This window comes from Scyliorhinus torazame, chromosome 21, assembly GCF_047496885.1.
Source record: "Scyliorhinus torazame isolate Kashiwa2021f chromosome 21, sScyTor2.1, whole genome shotgun sequence".
NCBI lineage: Eukaryota > Metazoa > Chordata > Chondrichthyes > Carcharhiniformes > Scyliorhinidae > Scyliorhinus > Scyliorhinus torazame.
Window position 1 is genome coordinate 71600646 of NC_092727.1, and position 20254 is coordinate 71620899.

Genomic DNA, 20254 nt, shown 5'->3' on the forward strand with positions numbered 1-20254 from the left:
AACCCCACATCCAGTCTCCACAGCAGGCGTTGCCCTCTCTCCACACTAACCCGTAGATCCACCCAGTGCAGGGCATGATCCAACACTGCGATTACCGAGTACTCAGTATCCACCACCTTCGGTATTAGCGCCCTGCTCAGAACAAAAAAGTCGATGAGAGAGTATACCTTGTGGACATGTGGAAAAAAAGGAAAACTCCTTCGTCCTCGGCCGTGCAAATCTCCATGGGTCTACTCCCCCCATCTGTTCCATAAAACCCTTCAATTCCTTTGCCACATCCGGCCTCCTCCCTGTCCTGGATTATGACCGGTCCAATTCCAGATCAATGACTGTATTGAAGTCCCCTCCCATGATCAGGTTATGTGACTCTAAGTCTGGGATCTTACCTAACACCCGCCTCATAAATTCCACGCCTTCCCAATTATATACCTACACCCCTTGTCTGACACGATTCTCCCTGCCTCGAATGCCACTCGTTTGCTGATCAAGATCGCTACCTCCCTGGTCTTTGAGTCCAGTCCTGAGTGGAACACTTGGCTGACCCACCCCTTCCTCAATCTCGTCTGGTCTGTAACCTTTAGGTGTGTCCCTTGTAGCATTGGTACGTCCACCTTCAGCCCCCTCAAATGCGCGAACACGCGAGCCCTCTTGACCGGCCCATTCAGTCCTCTAACGTTCCATGTGATCAGCCTGGACGGAGGGGGGGGGGGGGTGGCTTCCAACCCCCCCCCTGCCGACTAGCCATCACCCTTTTTAGGCCAGCCTCGATCTCGCGCCCTCCACTTCCTCGAGTCCCCACTCGGGCAGTCGCCGTTCCCAACCTCCCATTTGTCCCCTAGTAACAGTTCCTCCCCTGTCAGCAAAGCAGCTCTCTCCCCCCCCCGCCCCCAGCAACACTAGAAACCCAATCCCCCAAGTCAAGCTCCAGCTTAACACCTGCCCGCCCCCCACTGCGCTTCAGAATCAGCTGACCAATGCTGACTCGATAGCTCCCGCCCCTAGCACCAAACAGTCTGTCTCCCTATTGTTCTCTCCCCTCCCCCCCACATGAATAAACATTTTAAAAGCATCACATTCCCCAGTAAACAAACATGAGATAAAACAGTGAAGAAACAGTCACTTTAGAAAAATAGTCACCAAAAAGCAGAACCAAATTCAAAGCCCATCCCTCCCTCTAACCAGCTCCCTGCAAGACAAAGCAACGTTTAACCATCCACACAGCCCATCATTTCACATAGCACTATTTAAATTTATACAATCCAGCACAACAAATCGCCGCCACAGTACTTCGCCAAGGCTTCAGTGTCTTTTAATTCGCCTCCAGCTTCATTTCTTTAATAAAGGTCCATACTTCGTCTGGCGTTTCAAGGTAGAAGTCCCGTTCCTCACGTGTGACCTACAGACGGGCTGGGTACAGCATCCCGAACTTCACCCCCTTCTTAAAGAAGGTTGTTTTTGCCCAATTGAACCCAGCTCGCCTCTAGGCCAAATCCGCTGCCAGGTCCTAATAGATGCGCAACTCACAGTTCTCCCACTTGCTGCTCCGTTCTTTCTTGGCCCACCGCAAAACGTGTTCCTTGTCCATGAAACGGTGAAAATGTACCACCATGGCCCTTGGCGGCTCGTTTGCTCGGGGCTTCCTCGCGAGGGCTCTGTGCGCTCTGTCCAATTTCAGGGGCCGAGGGAACGCCCCAGCCCCCATTAACCTCTCCAACATGTCCGTCACATAAGCCCTCGCATCCGATCCCTAACTGCCTTCAGGGTGGCCAACAATTCTGAGATTTTGCCTCCTGGACCTATTCTCCAGGTCCTCCAGCTTCTCCTGCATTTTTTTCTGGCGGTCGTTCATCATCCCATCTTGTTTTCCAGCACGGTTATATACTCCTGGTGCTCGGACAACTTTTGTTCCACCTGGCCATGTTATCTTGTGGTCAGTTTGAGATCTCTCAGTTTGGCAGGGAGGTAGGTTGCAGATCAGGGAAAGGTATGATGATGACACCATGCTAAAAGGAAAACATGTTTAAATGAAGCACGAGAATTGGCTTGATTGCCTCTGTAGCAATGCTGATGGGGCATGGAGTCTCCAGATGTAGGGTGCATCATCATATTAATGCAATATCAACCACTTGTTCGAGGTCAGAAATGTTTAATCAAAATAAGACCAATGGAAACCTGGTAGATAACAGCACATGTGGGCAGCAGGGTGGTTAGCAATACTACCTCACAATGCCAGGGACTTGGGTGACTCTGTGGAGTTTGCAATTTCTCCCTGTGTCTGCGTGAGTTTTCTCCGGGTGCTCCAGTTGCTTCCCACAGTTCAAAGATGTGTGGGCTAGGTGAAGTGGCCATGCTAAAACTGTCCCTTAGTATCCAAAAGGTTAGATGAAGTTATGGGGATAGGGCGGGGCGTGGGTGGGGGGCTCTTTCGGAGGGTGGGCACAGACTCGATGGGCCGAATGGCCTCCTTCTGTACTGTAGGGATTCTATTAGACTAGAATAAATGGAATGTAGCATTACTTCTGTAAAAAAGAGCCAAATATAATTCTGAAGTAAGCGTGAAAGTAAACAAGGAGTAATTTTGTCCCCGAGGACTCACCCTTATGGCAGGGTGCGTGAAGGGTATGGTGTAACTCAAGTCTTGCTGCATTCTCAGCAATTACTAGGTAAATGTGCTGCCTGGGGTAGTATAAGGCTTTGAAACCCAAAGGTCCCACCCCAGTCTATCAGATTCAGCTGATCAGAGCCAAAGTACGAGGTACACTACAATAGGCCACAAGTGCCCAAGGTTAAGGCGGGAAGAAAGAAAGAAATCAACCACAGTTTGCACTTCTAATCACTATCTGCAACTTGTGCTGGAAAGTACATGTGAACATTAGACTCGGACAGGGTTATATTTGTCAGAATGCGAGTGACACTCACAAGGTTGCATTTATTGCCCATCGCTTACTGCCCGGCCTGGTGGCAGCTTTCCTTTTCCCAACAGAATGGTTTGTTGGACCACTTCCAAGGGTATTAAGAGTAATCTGCATTGCATGGTCCTGAGTCATAGGTGGGTTGGACCAGGTAAGGCTTAACCCCCTAAGGATATAGCGTATGAATTGTGTTTTCACAACAATCCAAAGGTTTCAAAATTGCTTTTTCCTGATAAAAGCTCACAAATGACCAGATTAATTGTGCTTGGTTGTGTAAATTGTAATTGAGATTTAAGGCTGTAGGTTGCTAGTTCTGTATCTCTTGGTGTAGCCCATGGTAAAACAGTGTTTGCTGACACAACCGCTGGGATCGCACACACAATACAGTCATTTTGGTTTAGGGGAAACACCAGAAAGCAGTTGACAACACAGCAAGAACTAAAGGCTCCAAAGAAAGAAGGGGCAAGCTTGGAGCGGGTGAAGACAGGTTTGAGGCCATGAATTGTACAAATTAAATTATAATAAGCGTTTTAGAACATTAAACTTTTCATACAAAATCCATTAATCAACAGATCTGGAAATCATTCCATAGCTAGAAACACTAAGAAATATGTAGCTACCTAACAATCCATATAATGAAACGCCAGATACAGATTATAGGTGGGGCTGAACGGAATATATCAGGAGACTGGCCCTTCCTTGCAAAGAAAGTTCCATCAAATATGCAGTTAATATTTTGTGCGCCTGATTACCATAAGACATAGGAGCAGAATTAGGCCACTTGGCCCATCGAGTCTGCTCCGCCATTCAATCATGGCTGATATTTTCTCATCCCCATTCTCCTGCCTTCTCCCCATAACCTCTGATCCCCTTATTAATCAAGAACCTATCTATCTCTGTCTTAAAGACATTCAGTGATTTAGCCTCCACAGCCTTCTGCGGCAAAGAGTTCCACAGATTCACCACCCTCTGGCTGAAGAAATTCCTCCTCATCTCTGTTTTAAAGGGTTGTCCCTTTAGTCTGAGATGGTGTCCTCTGGTTCTAGTTTTTCCTACAAGTGGAAACATCCTCTCCACGTCCACTCTATCCAGGCCTCGCAGTATCTTGTAAGTTTCAATAAGATCCCCTCTCATCCTTCTAAACTCCAACGAGTACAGACCCAGAGTCCTCAAACGACAAGTTCTTCGTTCCAGGGATCATTCTTGTGAACCGCCTCTGGACCCTTTCCAAAGCCAGCACATCCTTCCTTAGATATGGGGCCCAAAACTGCTCACAATACTCCAAATGGGGTCTGACCAGAGCCTTATACAGCCTCCGAAGTACATCCTCGAAAAACTCTATCATGTCTCACTAACTTGATAGAGTTTTTCGAGGAGGTCACCAAGATGATTGATGCAGGTAAGGCAATGGTGTTGTCTATATGGACTTCAGTAAGGCCTTTGACAAGGTCCCTCATGGTAGACTAGTACAAAAGGTGAAGTCACACGGGATCAGGGGTGAGCTGGCAAGGTGGATACAGAACTGGCTAGGTCATAGAAGGCAGAGAGTAGCAATGGAAGGATGCTTTTCTAATTGGAGGGCTGTGAACAGTGGTGTTCCACAGGGATCAGTGCTGGGACCTTTGCTCTTTGTAGTATATATAAATGATTTGGAGGAAAATGTAACTGGTCTGATTAGTAAGTTTGCAGACGACACAAAGGTTGGTGGAATTGCGGATAGCGATGAGGACTGTCAGAGGATACAGCAGGATTTAGATTGTTTGGAGACTTGGGCGGAGAGATGGCAGATGGAGTTTAATCCGGACAAATGTGAGGTAATGCATTTTGGAAGGTCTAATGCAGGTAGGGAATATACAGTGAATGGTAGAACCCTCAAGAGTATTGGAAGTCAAGGAGATCTAGGAGTACAGGTCCACAGGTCATTGAAAGGGGCAACACAGGTGGAGAAGGTAGTCAAGAAGGCATACGGCATGCTTGCCTTCATTGGCCGGGGTATTGAGTATAAGAATTGGCAAGTCATGTTGCAGCTGTATAGAATCTTAGTTAGGCCACACTTGGAGTATAGTGTTCAATTCTGGTCGCCACACTACCAGAAGGATGTGGAGGCTTTAGAGAGGGTTAAGAAGAGATTTACCAGAATGTTGCCTGGTATGGAGGGCATTAGCTATGAGGAGCGGTTGAATAAACTCGGTTTGTTCTCACTGGAACGAAGGAGGTTTAGGGGAGACCTGATAAGAGGTCTACAAAATTATGAGGGGCATAGACAGAGTGGATAGTCAGAGGCTTTTCCCCAGGGTAGAGGGGTCAATTACTAGGGGGCATAGGTTTAAGGTGAGAGGGGCAAGGTTTAGAGTAGATGTACGAGGCAAGCTTTTTACGCAGAGGGTAGTGGGTGCCTGGAACTCGCTACCGGAGGAGGTGGTGGAAGCAGGGACGATAGTGACATTTAAGGGGCATCTTGACAAATACATGAATAGGATGGGAAGAGAGGGATACGGACGCAGGAAGTGTAGAAGATTGTAGTTTAGTCGGGCAGCATGGTCGGCACGGGCTTGGAGGGCCGAAGGGCCTGTTCGTGTGCTGTACATTTCTTTGTTCTTATCCCTGGACTTGTATTCTCGCCCTCTTGACATGAATGCTAACATTGCATTTACCTTGTTAACAGCCGACTGAACCTACACATGAACCTTAAGAGAATCGTGAACAAGGATTCCCAAGTCCCTTTGTGCTTCTGCTTCCCGAAGCACTTCCCCATTTAGAAAATAGTCTATGCCTAAATTCCTCCTTCCAAAGTGCATAACCTCACACTTTTCCACATTGTATTTAATTTGCCACTTCATTGCTCACTTTCCTAGCTTGTCCAAGCCCTTCTGCAGCCCCCTTGCATCCTCAATACTACCTGTCCCTCTACAGATCTTTGTATCATCTGCAAACTTAGCAACAGTGCCTTCAGTACCTTCTTCCAGATCATTAATGTATATTGTAAAAAGTTGTGGGCCCAGCACAGACCCCTGAGACGCACCACTAGTCACTGGCTGCCATCCTGAAAAAGACCCCTTTATCTCCACTCTTTGCCTTCTGCCAGTCAGCCAATCCTCTATCCATTCCAGGATCTTACCCTGAACACCATGAGCTCTTAACTTATTTAACAGTCTCCTATGCGGCACTTTGTCAAAGGCCTTCTGGAAATCTAAATAAATCACGTCCACTGGTTCACCTTTGTCTAACTTGCTTGTTACCTCCTCAAAGAACTCTTAACAGATTTGTCAGACACGACCTCCCTTTGACAAAGCCGTGCTGACTCAATCCTATTTTACCATGCACTTCCAAGTGCTTCGCGATCACATCTTTAATAACAGACTCGAAAATCTTACCAATGACCGAAGTCAGGCTAACCAGCCTATAATTTCCCGTCTTCTGCCTTTTTAAACAGTGGTGTTACATTAGCCGCCTTCCAGTCCTCTGGGACTCTTCCTGACTCCAGTGATTCCTGAAAGATCATCACTAATGCCCCCACAATTTCCTCAGCTATCTCTTTTAGGACCCTGGGTCCATCTGGTCCAGGTGACTTATCCACCTTCAGACCTTGCCGTTTCCCCAAAACCTTCTCCTTAGTAAAGGTCACTGCACTTATCTCTGCCCCCTGGTTCTCCTGGAGTTCTGGCATCCCACTGGTGTCTTCCACCGTGAAGACTGATGCAAAGTAACTATTCAGTTCGTCTGCCATTTCTTGGTTTCCTATTATTACTTCTCCAGTCACATTCTCTAGTGGTCCAATGTCTATTTTTGCCTCTCTGTTACCTTTTATATATTGAAAAAAATCTCTTCCTATCTTTCTTTCTATTACTAGCTAGCTTGCACTCATACTTCATCTTCTCATCCCTTATTGCTTTTTTAGTTGTCCTCTGCTCGCTTTTAAAGGCTTCCCAATCCTCTGGTTTCCCACTAATTCTCTTTGTATGCTTTTTCTTTAGCCTTTATGCTGTCCTTGACATCCCTTGCCAGCTACAATTTGTATGACAATTTGTATGACAATTTGTATGACAACAGGTCGATATCTCACTAGTGGCTACAATGAGGGTTATAAATTACAGCTGAGTCAGAAAGTTGATCTGGACATCCAGAGGCACTAGCTGGGGATGCACAATCCTGTGGGTGTTGCAGGATTTCCAGGGGCAAAGGGACTACATGTCAGCTATGGTCTGTGCAAAATTACAGCCTCATTTCCTAAATCAAAGCAGCCACTCTAGAATACTCATCATGAAAAGCAACATAAGAAGACCCTTCTGATGTTTTGAAATAATAATCAGGTTTACTAAAACACAGTGTATATATATTTTTTAATTACTTGGGGAAAATCGAGTGATTACAACAGTGACTATACTTCAAAAGTGTTTCTTGGCTGTAAAACACTTTGGGACCTCCTGAGGTTGTGAAAGATGCTATAGAAATGCAAATCATTCTTTTCTCTAGATTTTGTTTCCCCTTTAATGGCCTTGGCATACCCACAGCATAGTTGTCCTGGTCAATTCACTGCCATATACACAAGAAGAAGTCTCTAACTCTTGCAGGTGGGAGGGTCAAGCTTAGGTGATTCTACATAGCATTACTTAAAGTTGCATCCTCTGCTCTGACGAGTTGCCGTGTTAACTTGATCTTGGCTCAGGACAGTCCAGAGTATCCCTCCTCTGTCTGTCGGTATTCTTCGAACAGCCACCATTGTCAGGATGTCAGAAGAATACCAAGATCAGCTGCCAACCAGCACGTCTGTCATTAGCCACATTAATCACTTGGGTCGCAGCATGTATGGACGTTCAGCTTCCCTCCACCCATCCAATAGTAAATGCACAGTCACTTCCTGGTTGGGTGCAAATCAAATTCCTCAAATGCTTCTGTATACTGCCCCAAGCACTAATGGGTTACAGGCTTAATCTGCTACAAGAAATGCAAGTAGATTTACAAAGATCCACAGACAAAGCAACATTTCAAAACCTTCCTTCGTTGAAGGTGGTCTGTGCAGGTTGATAAATAGGGAGAGATGGTGGCAAACTGGCCATGTCACTGGGCTAGTAACCTGGGGGCCTATCTAATACTCGGTGGACACCAGTTCAAGTTTCACCACGGCAGCTGGTAGAATTTAAATTCAATTAATAAATCTGGAATTGAAAACTTAATCTCGGTTATGGTGACCAAGAAGCTAGCGGCGATTCTCGTAAAAAGCCATCTGGTTCACTAATGTCCTTCAGGGAAAGAAATCTGTTGTCCATAACTGGTCTGGCCTACATGTGACTCCAGACCCACAACAATGTGGTTGAGTCTTAACTGCCCCCTCAAGGGCAATTAGGGATGGGCAATAAATGCTGGCACAGCCTGCGATGCCCACGTTCCATGAACAAATGAAAAAAAACCAAATGTATTCAGGTGAACATAAAAGATCACTTAGCACTATTTTGAGGAGCGGAGGGGTTATCTCTCATGCCCTGGCCAATATTGATCCCTCAATCAACATCATGAAAAAACAAGATTATCAAGTCATTATATTATTGTTTGTGGGAATTTACTGAGCACAAATTAGATGCCACATTTCCTCCGCTACAACAGTGACTACACTTCAACGTACTCCATTGGTTATAAAGTACTTTGGAACATCCCGTGGTCGTCAAAAATAATAATAAAATGCAAGTGTGTCTTTCTTTGTGTTTGTTGACAACAGACAGTCCTAATCCCATAGCCCTGTCCTGCTCCTTCCTCATCTTCAATAACCCCGCTGCTTCTTGAATGCTGCTTCAATCACCAAAGCTGGCCGTGCATTTTTCAAAGATTTCAAGATTACAAAGATTTCCCCTGTTTGAAATCTCTTGTATTTCATCTTCTATCCATGGCCTCTTGTCTTTGTTCCTCTCATTTGGGTTCTTCTTCCCCTGCTTCACCTTACCGGCCGTGCCTTCAGCTACTGAGGCCTCAAACTCTGGAATTCCCTTTCTAAACCTCATCGCCTCTGCCCCTCTCTTCCTTTAAGACGTTCCTCAAAATCTGTCCCTTTGACTAAGTTTTCGGTCATCTTCCCAAACATACCATGTGTTAGTGTGTTAATTTCTGTTTGATAAGTCCTGCAATGTGTCTTGGGACCTTAACTACATTAAGGGTGCTATATAAATGCAAGTTGTTGCTCTCTCCTACTCGCTCTTGTCCAGTCCCATTAAGGAGTTCGCTCATCTTCCAGTTCCAATTTACATCTGAAACCATAACAGTGGAAACACTGGATCTAGCTTACAAACAACAGCCACCAATAGTATGATCTACACAGCAGCAACCATTGATACAAGTGCAACTTCAGAAAGGCAGTTGTGATCTAGCATAGATGATCCTAGAAGATTAACCACTATTTGCATGTCAAAGATCTGGCCCTCCTTCCAAGGCAGAAACAAGTTCATTGGGTCCAGAGTGGTTAGGTGCAGCACTGTCACAGAAGGGGGTCATTCAGCCAACCATCTGTGCGAGAAGAATCCAAAACTAATTTCATGATACTGGTCTCTCTCCATAGTTCACAGTCCTCTAATCTTTGCCTGCTTTAAAGAAATATTTATACACTTTTCCCTTAAAAGACACATCGGTGTCTTCACAGCTGAGTTCTTATCAGATGTGCACACACACTTTACAGCAGGGCTTACAGAACCATAATCAAAAACAGGGATCTTGGTTCTTTCTTCCCTTCCTTAAGTGGGACACATTTAAATGACTGCATCATTTTCCCGGTTGAGTTTAGTTAACTCAGTAATCTAAACTTTGAATCCAGCCTGTAACCAACTCCAAGAAATCTATTATTCTGCATATAAGGCACCAAAACTCCTTCATTAGACTCCAGTTTAGAATGCATTTTCAGCGATATATCGAATATCGAAACTCCTTGGTGCTAACTAATTAACCATGTGGTTTCATTATTCTGTGTGTTGTTCATGCAAGCAAAGTAAGCTTTTGTTTGAAACACACGAGGACTATCTGATAAATCATTCCATTGAACAGTTTCAGTAGACACAGCATGGGCCACAAGGCTACTGGAAGGGAAAGTCAGGAAGAAGCCAACACAACTCGAAATCAGGTCTCTGAAATTCCACAAAATTAAACTAGGGACTGTTTTTCTCTAAAGTTAAGCCAATGTAATCACATTCTCAAAATGTGCACATTCCCTCAATTTCATTAATACTGTATTAAATACAGAGAAAAACGGTGATTTTCCATGTTTCATTAAAGGAGAAATTTTGGACCTCTGATCACAGTTGACCTTCAAATAAATAGAAAGCAGAGAGCGAGAGAACGGCATTTGCCACATGCCAATTTGTGTAAGAACATAAGCCCTAGGTGCAGGAGTAGACCATACGCAAGCCTGCTCCGTCATTCAATATCATGCATGTTCTTAAGCTTCACCTCCACTTTCCTGCCCGTTCTCCATGTCCCTTAGTTCCCCAAGAGACAAAACATCTGCCTATCCCAGCCTTTAATACAGTCAATTATGACACTCCATGACCCTCTGGGGTAGAGAATTTCAAAGATTCACAACCCTCAGCCACCATGCTCTACAGTCTCCAGCCAGGGGAAACAATGTCTCAATTCGGGCAGCATGGTAGCATTGTGGATAGCACCATTGCTTCACAGCTCCAGAGTCCCAGGTTCGATTCCGGCTTGGGTCGCTGTCTGTGCGGAGTCTGCATGTCCTCCCCGTGTGTGCGTGGGTTTCCTCCGGGTGCTCCGGTTTCCTCCCACAGTCCAAAGATGTGCAGGTTAGGTGGATTGGCCATGATAAATTGCCCTTAGTGTCCAAAATTGCCCTTAGTGTGTGGTTACTGGGGATAGGGTGGAGGTGTTGACCTTGGGTAGGGTGCTCTTTCCAAGAGCCGGTGCAGACTTGATGGGCCGAATGGCCTCCTTCTGCATTGTAAAATTCTATGATATCTACCCTGTCAAGCTGTTGGATGTTTCACTGAGATCGCATCTCATTCTTCTAAAGTGCAGACAATATACTCCCAATTTACTCAGCTTCTCATCACAGGACAATTGAAAAAATTCAAAGTTTAATGATGACCATGAAACCATTGTAGATTGTCGTAAAAAACCATCTGGTTCATTAACGTCCTTCAGGGAAGGAAATCTGCCATCCTTACCAGATTTGGCCACCAAGTGACTCAAGGCCTACAACAATGTGGTTGACTCTTAAATGCCTTCTAAAATGGGCCTAGGAAGCCACTCAGTTTAAGGGCAATTAGGAATGGTCAATGTTAGCCCAGCCAGCGATGCCCACATCCCATGAATTAATTTTTCAAAACCTTCTCATCTCAGCTGTCAATTTAGCGAACCTTGACTCTCCTGCCTCCAATGCAGGTATGCCCTTCCTTAAATATGGTGAGAAAAACTGCACAAAGTACTCCAGCTAAAGCCCCAAATCCAATTGTAGCGAGGTTTATTTATCTTTGTACTACAATCCTCTTGCATTGAAGGCCAACATACCATCTGCCTTCCTAATTGCTCCTTGTAATAGTATTCCCATAACTTTCTGAACATCAACACTTACAGGTTTCATGCTTTAAAAAAAAATCTGCTTTTGTATTCTTACGACCAAAGTGAATAACATCACTCTTCGCCACGAAAGAGAAAATGCTGGAAAACCTCAGCAGGTCTGGCAGCATCTGTAGGGAGAGAAAAGAGCTAACGTTTCAAGTCCGTGACTTTCTGACAAAGTCATTGGACTCGAAACGTTAGCGCTTTTCTCTCCCTACAGATGCTGCCAGACCTGCTGAGATTTTCCAGCATTTTCTCTTTCGTTTCAGATTCCAGCATCCGCAGTAATTTGCTTTCACTCTTAGCCACATTATACTCCATCTACTACTTTGTTGCGCATTCATGTAACCTGTCGCTATCTCTTGGTGTGTCCTCCTCGCAAAAAACAAAGAACAATACAACACAGGGACAGGCTTTTCGGCCTTCCAGGCCTGTACCGGTGATGATACCAATCTTGGTCAAAACCCGCAGCACTTCCTTGTGCCATATCCCTCTATACCCATCCTATCCATGTGTTTATCAAGATGCCTTTTGAATGCCGTTAACGTATCTGCTTCCACAACCTCCCCGGGCACTCACCACCCCCCGCGTAAAAAACCTGCCTCACACATCTCCTCAAAACTTTGCCCCACAGACCTTAAACCTATGCCCCCTGGTGACTGACCCCTCCACCCTGGGAAAGAGTGCCTGCCCATCCACTCTATCCATGACCCTCATAATCTTGTAGACCTCTATCAGGTCACCCCTCAACCTCCGTCTTTCGAATTAAAACAGTCCGAGTTCAGTCAGCCAACTAGTATTTCCACCTAGCTTTTTGTATCATCAATAAACTTTGATACACTGCTCTCGGTCACTGTCTAAAGTTATTAATATAGACTGTAAATAGCTCAGGCCCTTGATAATTGCGGAACTCTGGTCACAATTTACCAAATTGAAAATGCCCCATTTATCCTCACTCTCAGTTCGTAAACCGATCCTTTATCTATGCTAATATATCACCCTCCACTCCATGCGCCCTCATTTTGTGTATTGCGCTTTTGTGTGGCACCGCCACATTCCTGCGCTTGTTCGGGTGCACAGAGGGAGAATTCAGAATGTCTAATTCACCTAACAAGCACGTCTTTTGGGACTTCTGGGAGGAAACCGGAGTACCTGAAGGAAACCTACACAGACACGGAAAGAACGTGCAGACTCCGTACAGTCAGTGAGCCAAGCCAAGAATCGAACCTGGGACCCTGGCGCTGTGAAGCAACCGTGCTAACCACTGTGATATCGTGCCACCCCTTCTTTTGGAAATCCAAGTACACTACGTCTACTGGTTTCTCTTCATCTATCTTACTGGTCACATGCACAAAAAACTCAAGTACATTTGCCAAACAGGATTTCCCTTTTTGCAAAACCATGTTGACTTGTACTAATCATACTATGCTTTTCATTGTTATGACTTCTTTAATAATAGATTCCAGTACTTTCCTGATGACTGATGTCAGGACTGCATTTCCCAGTTTACTCTCTCCCTCCTTTCTTGAATAGCCATGTTACAGCTGCTAACTTGCAACCTGCTGGGACCATTTTAGAATCCAGCGAATTTGGGGAAATCACAGATAGTGCATCCATACATCTGCAGCCATCTCTTTAAGAATCGTAGGACGTAGGCCATCACGAGACCCCTCCCCCTCTGGAGATTCTCGAGGATTTTTTCTCTGTTGATACTAAATACCTTAATTTTCTTATTCTTATTAACCCTGAAGTTATACAAAGAACAAAGAAATGTACAGCACAGGAACAGGCCCTTCGGCCCTCCAAGCCCGTGCCGACCATGCTGCCCGACTAAACTACAATCTTCTACACTTCCTGGGTCCGTATCCCTCTATTCCCATCCTATTCATGTATTTGTCAAGATGCCCCTTAAATGTCACTATCGTCCCTGCTTCCACCAGCTCCTCCGGTAGCGAGTTCCAGGCACCCACTACCCTCTGGTTAAAAACTTGGCTCGTACATCTACTCTAAACCTTGCCCCTCTCACCTGAAACCTATGCCCCCTAGTAATTGACCCCTCTACCCCGGGGAAAAGCCTCTGACTATCCACTCTGTCTATGCCCCTCATAATTTTGTAGACCTCTATCAGGTCGCCCCTCAACCTCCTTCGTTCCAGTGAGAACAAACCGAGTTTATTCAACCGCTCCTCATAGCTAATGCCCTCCATACCAGGCAACATTCTGGTAAATCTCTTCTTCACGCTCTCTAAAGCCTCCACATCCTTCTGGTAGTGTGGCGAGTAGAATTGAACACTATACTCCAAGTGTGGCCTAACTAAGGTTCTATACAGCTGCAACATGACTTGCCAATTCTTATACTCAATGCCCCGGCCAATGAAGGCAAGCATGCTGTATGCCTTCTTGACTACCTTCTCCACCTGTGTTGCCCCTTTCAGTGACCTGTGGACCTGTACTCCTAGATCTCTTTGACTTTCAATACTCTTGAGGGTTCTACCATTCACTGTATATTTCCTACCTGCATTAGACCTTCCAAAATGCCTCACATTTGTCCGGATTAAACTCCACCTGCCCAAGTCTCCAAACAATCTAAATCCTGCTGTATCCTCTGACAGTCCTCATCTCTATCCGCAATTCCACCAGCCTTTGTGTCGTCTGCAAACTTACTAATCAGACCAGTTACATTTTCCTCCAAATCATTTATATATACTACAAACAGCAAAGGTCCCAGCACTGATCCCTGCGGAACACCACTTGTCACAGCCCTCCAATTAGAAAAGCATCCTTCCATTGCTACTCTCTGCCTTCTATGACCTAGCCAGTTCTGTATCCACCTTGCCAGCTCACCCATGATCCCGTGTGACTTCACCTTTTGTACTAGTCTACCATAAGGGACCTTGTCAAAGGCCTTACTAAAGTCCATATAGACAACATCCACTGCCCTACCTGCATCAATCACCTTAGTGACCTCCTCGAAAAACTATCAAGTTAGTGAGACACGGCCTCCCCTTCACAAAACCATGCTGCCTCTCACTAATACGTCCATTTGCGTCCAAATGGGAGTAGATCCTGTTTCGAAGAATTCTCTCCAGTAATTTCCCTACCACTGAAGTAAGGCTCACCGGCCTGTAGTTCCCTGGATTATCCTTGCTACCCTTCTTAAACAGAGGAACAACATTGGCTATTCTCCAGTCCTCCGACATCACCTGAAGACAGTGAGGATCCAAAGATTTCTGTCAATCCTCCATCCCTGGCAGCAGAGAGATGGAGGAACAGAATGGGCAGCAGATCTTGGAAAGGTGCAGAAGTAAAAGAGTTGTTGTCATGAGTGACTTCAACGTCCCTAATATTGAATGGAACCTCCTTAGTGCAAACGGTTTAGATGGAGCAGATTTTGTCAGGTGTGTCCAGGAAGGATCCCTGACTCAATATGTAGATAGGCTAACTAGGGAGAAGGCGATATTGGATTTGGTGCTTGGCAACGAACCAGGCCAGGTGTCAGATGTCTCGGTGGGAGAACATTTTGGTGACAGTGACCACAACCCCTTGACCTTTACCATAGTCATGGAGAGGGATAGGAACAGACAGCATGGGAAGGTATTTAATCAGGGGAGGGAAAATTATACTGCTATTAGACAGGAGCAGTGTAGCATAAATTGGCAACAATTGTTCTCAGGGAAATACACAACAGTAATGTTGGGACTGTTCATGGAGCACTTGTCGCGAGTGCTGGATAGTTTTGTCCCACTGAGACGAAGAAGAAATGGTAATGTGAAGGAGCCTTGGATGACAAGAGAAGTGGAGCTTCTAGTCAAGAGGAAGAAGGAAGCTTATGTAAGGTTGAGGGAGCAAGGATCTGGCATAGCTCTAGAGGGTTACAAGGTAGCCAGGAAGGAACACAAAAATGGACTTAGGAGAGCTAGAAGAGGGCATGAAAAAGCCCTCGCGGGAAGGATTAGGGAAAACCCCACGGCGTTCTACGCTGATGTGAGAAATAAGAGGATGATCAGAGTGAGAGGAGGGCAGATCAGGGATCGTGGAGGGAACTTGTCCCTCGAGTCTGAGGAGGTTGGGGAGGCCCTAAATGAATATTTTGCTTCGGTATTCACTAGAGAGAGGGACCTTGTTGCTCATGAGATCAGCGTGAACCAGGTTAATAGACTCAAACAGGTTGATATTAAGGAGGAGGATGTGCTGGAAATTGTGAAAAGCATCAGGATAGATAAGCCCCCTGGGCCAGACGGGATATACCCAAGGTTACTACAGGGCGCGAGGGAGGAGATTGCTGTGCCGTTGGTGATGATCTTTGCGCCCTCACTCTCCACTGGAGTAGTACCAGATGATTGGAGGAAGGTTGAATGTTGTTCCCCTGTTCAAGAAAGGGAATAGGGAAATCCCTGGGAATTACAGACCCATCAGTCTTATGTCTGTGGTGAACAAAATACTGGAAAGGATTCTGAGAGATAGGATTTATGATTTTTTCGAAAAACAGTTTGATTAAAGATAGTCAGCATGGCTTTGTGAAGGGCAGGTCATGCCTCATTGAATTCTTTGAGGATGTGACAAGACATACTGATGAAGGTTGGGCAGTGGATGTGGCGCACATGTATTGCAGTAAGGCATTTGATAAGGCTCCCCATGGTAGGCTCATTCAGAAAGTCAGGGGGCATGGGATACAGGGAAATTTGGCTCTCTGGATACAGAATTGGCAGGCCAAAAGAAGAGAGCGAGTGGTAGTGGATGGAAAATATTCCACCTGGAGGTCAGTGACCAGTGGTGTCCTGCAGAGATCTGTTTTGGGACCTCTGCTCATTATGGTTTTTATAAATGACTTGGATGAGGAAGTGGAAGGGTGGGTTAGTAAGTTTGCCGATGACACGAGGGTTGGTGGAGTTGTAGATAGTGTCGAGGGCTGTTGCAGGTTACAACAGGACATTGACAGGATGTAGATCTGGGCTGAGAAGTGGCAGATGGAGTTCAACCTAGATAAATGTGAAGTGATTAATTGTGGAAGGTCGAATTTGAATGCTAAATACAGGGTTAAAGGTGGGATACTTGGAAGTGTGGAGGAACAGAGGGATCTTGGGGTTCACGTACATAGATCCCTCAAAGTTGCCACTCAGGTTGATAGGGTTGTTAAGAAGGCGTACGGTGTGTTGGCTTTCATTAACATAGAACATACAGTGCAGGAGGCCATTGGGCCCTCACTTCCACCCTTTCCCCAAAACCCAATAATCCCTCCTAACCTTTTTTTGGTCACCAAGGGCAATTTATCATGGCCAATCCACCTTACCTGCACGTCTTTGGACTATGGGAGGAAACCGGAGCACTCGGAGGAAACCCACGCAGGCACGGGGAGAACGTGCAGACTGCGCACGGTGACCCAGCGGGGTATCGAACCTGGGACCCTGGCGCTGTGAAGCCACAGTGCTATCGACTTATGCTACCGTGCTGCCCGGTTGGGGATTGAGTTTAAGAGCCGCAAGGTTTTGCTGCAGCTTTATAAAACCCTGGTTAGACCACACTTGGAATATTGTCCAGTTCTGGTCGCCGCATTATTATATAAGGATGTGGATGCTTTGGAGAGGGTGCAGAGGAGATTTACCAGGATGCTGACTGGACTGGAGGGCATGTCTTATGAAGAAAGGTTGAGGGAGAAAGGGCTTTTCTCACTGGAGCGAATAAGGAAGAGAGGTAACATGATAGAGGTATACAAGGTGATGAGAGGCATGGATAGAGTGGATAACCAGAGACTTTTCCCCAGGGCGGAAATGGCTGTCACAAGGGGACATCATTTTAAGGTGATTGGAGGAAGGTATCGGGGAAATGTCAGAAGTAGGTTCTTTGCACAGTGAGTGGTGTGTGGGGAATGCACTGCCAGCGGAGGTGGTGAAGTCAGAGTCATTAGGGACATTTAAGCGACTCTTGGTCAGGCACCTGGACAGCAGTAAATTGTAAGGTGTAGGTTAGGTTGATCTTAGATTAGGATAAGTGGTCAGCACAACATCGTGGGCCGAAGGGCCTGTATTGTGCTGTACTGTTCTATGTAACTTGTGTCTTCTACTGTGAAGACAGATGTAAAGTATATGTTTAATGTCTCTGCCATCTCCTCATGATTTCTCCTGTCTCTGCATCTAAGTGACCAAAGTTTACTTTAGCTGCTCTCTTCCTTTTTATAGTGTGGAGATGCCGGCGTTGGACTGGGGTGAGCACACTAAGAAGTCTTACAACACCAGGTTAAAGTCCAACAGGTTTCTTTCAAACACTAGCTTTCGGGGCACTGCTCCTTCCTCAGGTGAAATGTGAGGAAGAAGCAGTGCTCCGAAAGCTAGTGTTTGAAACAAACCTGCTGGACTTTAACCTGGTGTTGTAAGACTTCTTACTGTGCTTCCCTTTTATATACTTGTAAAAACTCTTACAATGTTTTCATAATTCTGGCTAGTTTACACTCCTATTTTTTCTCTTATCAACTTTTTGGTGGCCCGATACTGGGTTTTGAAATACTCCTAATCCTTAGGGTGACAATGGTCTAATTCTCTAGCTCTGCTCTATTGCCTGTTGGGCAAAATGGTACAGAAGTAACCGGAAAATAGAATGGGGTTAAGTTGGAAATGCCAACAGTGACTGGTAATTCAAAGCCATTGTTCTCAGCATGCACAGAATCCATTACCACAGCCTGGTTCTGATTTTCCTCTCTTCCTCCACTTTCTCTGTGCATTTCTCAGCCCTATTATCTCTCCACTCTGTTGCTCAATATGAATACATTCCTGCTCCAGAGTTACTCCTCCCCCTCGCTTGCTGTTCTTAGATTCCATACCTCTGAAGTATGTTTCTCCTCTTCTCAGCCTTTGCTTAGCTGCACACAATTCCAAATGCTAACCACCCTTAGTGTTGGTGCCCTCCTCCTCAGGCACAATCCTCTCTTCCCAAATGCTTTACCATTCTCGCCCCCAGCTCTTCCAGGCAGTTCAACATACCCAATAATTTGTCAAGTAGTTAAAAACCACCCCACCAAATACCTCTCTCCCAAATACCATCAAACATCAGACTATCACAAACCTGGCCACTTCCAAGTCTTCAGCCAGAAATCATCCAATGCTTTACCACCTCTCCCTCCCACTTTATTGCTAACACACATTCAGAATTCTGCTCGCTGACCAACTACATCCCCGATGCTTGCGGACACCAGACCCTCCCCACAACCATTTTCTATCTTCTCCTTGGTTCACTAACCAAAATAGGATGCACTTTTGCTTTATAGATAGGGTCATTATCAGACCTCCTTTGCCAATTAAAGAGAACTGACTGCATGTTCTACACTGGCTCTGTATACCTAACTCAGTAAATCAACTCTCTGCACCAGCACGGTGTTCCTAGATTAATGTATTGTCTACTTCTGCACTGGGTTCAGATACATCACAGCATATTCAGCACTACCTTCATTATTCCATCTATCTAATTTGCCACCAATGCTGGTTAGCTGCATCAGGACATTGGGCCATGTTCCACACTTGCTTTGTATACCTATGTGGGAAATTGTTGGATATACTACATCATTTCAGGATATCTACATTAGCATATCTGACACTGTACTTAAAATAGTGTTGCTTGAAAAATTCTGCATTACTTCAGTAAAACTGCATCAGAATAGTTTGCATTGTTACCCGCTCCTACAAGATTACATGACTGGGCTAGACGGTAGACTGATGCTACAGCTGGCCTTTACCGGTCTTCTTCCTTATGCAATCAAACAAGCTGTGTCAAACTCTGTCATTCAGAGTCATCCAGACTCTAAACGTTCATACTCTAAACATTGTACTCCGTTCTCGCTTCACAGATGCTGTCAGACCTGCTGAGATTGTTCAACATTTTCGGATTTTGTTTCAGATTGGGGCGTCTAAATGTGCAGATCCCGCAACAACTGTGTAAACTGCATTTTAATGCTCCTCGATCAACTCTGTAATAGTTGAGCGCACACACAGTTCTAAAGCCAGAGTTATACAGATGCATATGTAAATCATAGGGTAAATCACAGATCCCGCTGTGTTGTGCACCAGCTCGGTGTACCTGCATTGGTGGACGGTGGTCAGTTTGCCCCGGTAGACTCCGGCCTGCCTCTCCAGCCCCCGGCTCTGGGCCGGCCGCTCTCCTCCCGCTTTGTCCCGGGGCTCTGGGCCCCGCGGCCCCCCTCACTCGCTCCCTGCACAATTCAGCCCCGACGCTGCGCAGCTCCCACCGTCTCCATGGCGGTTCCGAGTCGGTGGGGGGGGGGGGGGCCGCAAGCCCCCAGATGTGCGCGGACAGGCTGCAGTGGGCCGCACGGCGAGCTCTCTTCCGGACCAACAAACCCCCCCCCCCAGACAACTGCTGCCGGCCTCTGCAGCCGCCAAACCGTTCAGAACTGCGCACGCAAACACGACCCGCGCCGGCAGCCGGCAACGATTGCTGGTGTGCATGCGCAACGCAGGGCCCGACCAGCCGAATCCACTGCGCGCGCACGGGCTGGCGTCTTGCGGCACCGCATGCGCAGGGTGGATGTTCGCCGCTTCCCGCGCATGCGCGACGCGGGGAGAGCGCGGGAGGTGACCGCGATGGCAGCCTGGTTGCAATGTCACGTGCATTCTCTCCACCATGGACGCAACAGCCTGTACCGTGGAGGCAGGTTTGATTGAGGCATACAATGATTGTTTGAATAGAAACAATGTGTAGGGGTAATGTGGAAAATGCAGGGGCAGCATGGTGGTGCAGTTTCGCACTGGGCCTATGGCGCTGAGGACCCGGGTTCGAATCCTG

The 20254-nt window shown here is 46.2% G+C and overlaps 1 protein-coding gene across 1 annotated transcript in view; it reads right to left on the reverse strand.

The window, feature by feature from the left end:
* map3k3 (mitogen-activated protein kinase kinase kinase 3) overlaps positions 1 to 19829 on the reverse strand; it is a 274267-nt gene extending 254438 nt beyond the window's left edge. Inside the window, exon 1 of the mRNA XM_072486935.1 lies at positions 19529 to 19829. The gene's annotated coding sequence lies outside the window, so the exon portion shown is untranslated. The remainder of the gene's footprint in view (positions 1 to 19528) is intronic.
* Between the last annotated feature and the right edge of the window lie 425 nt (positions 19830 to 20254).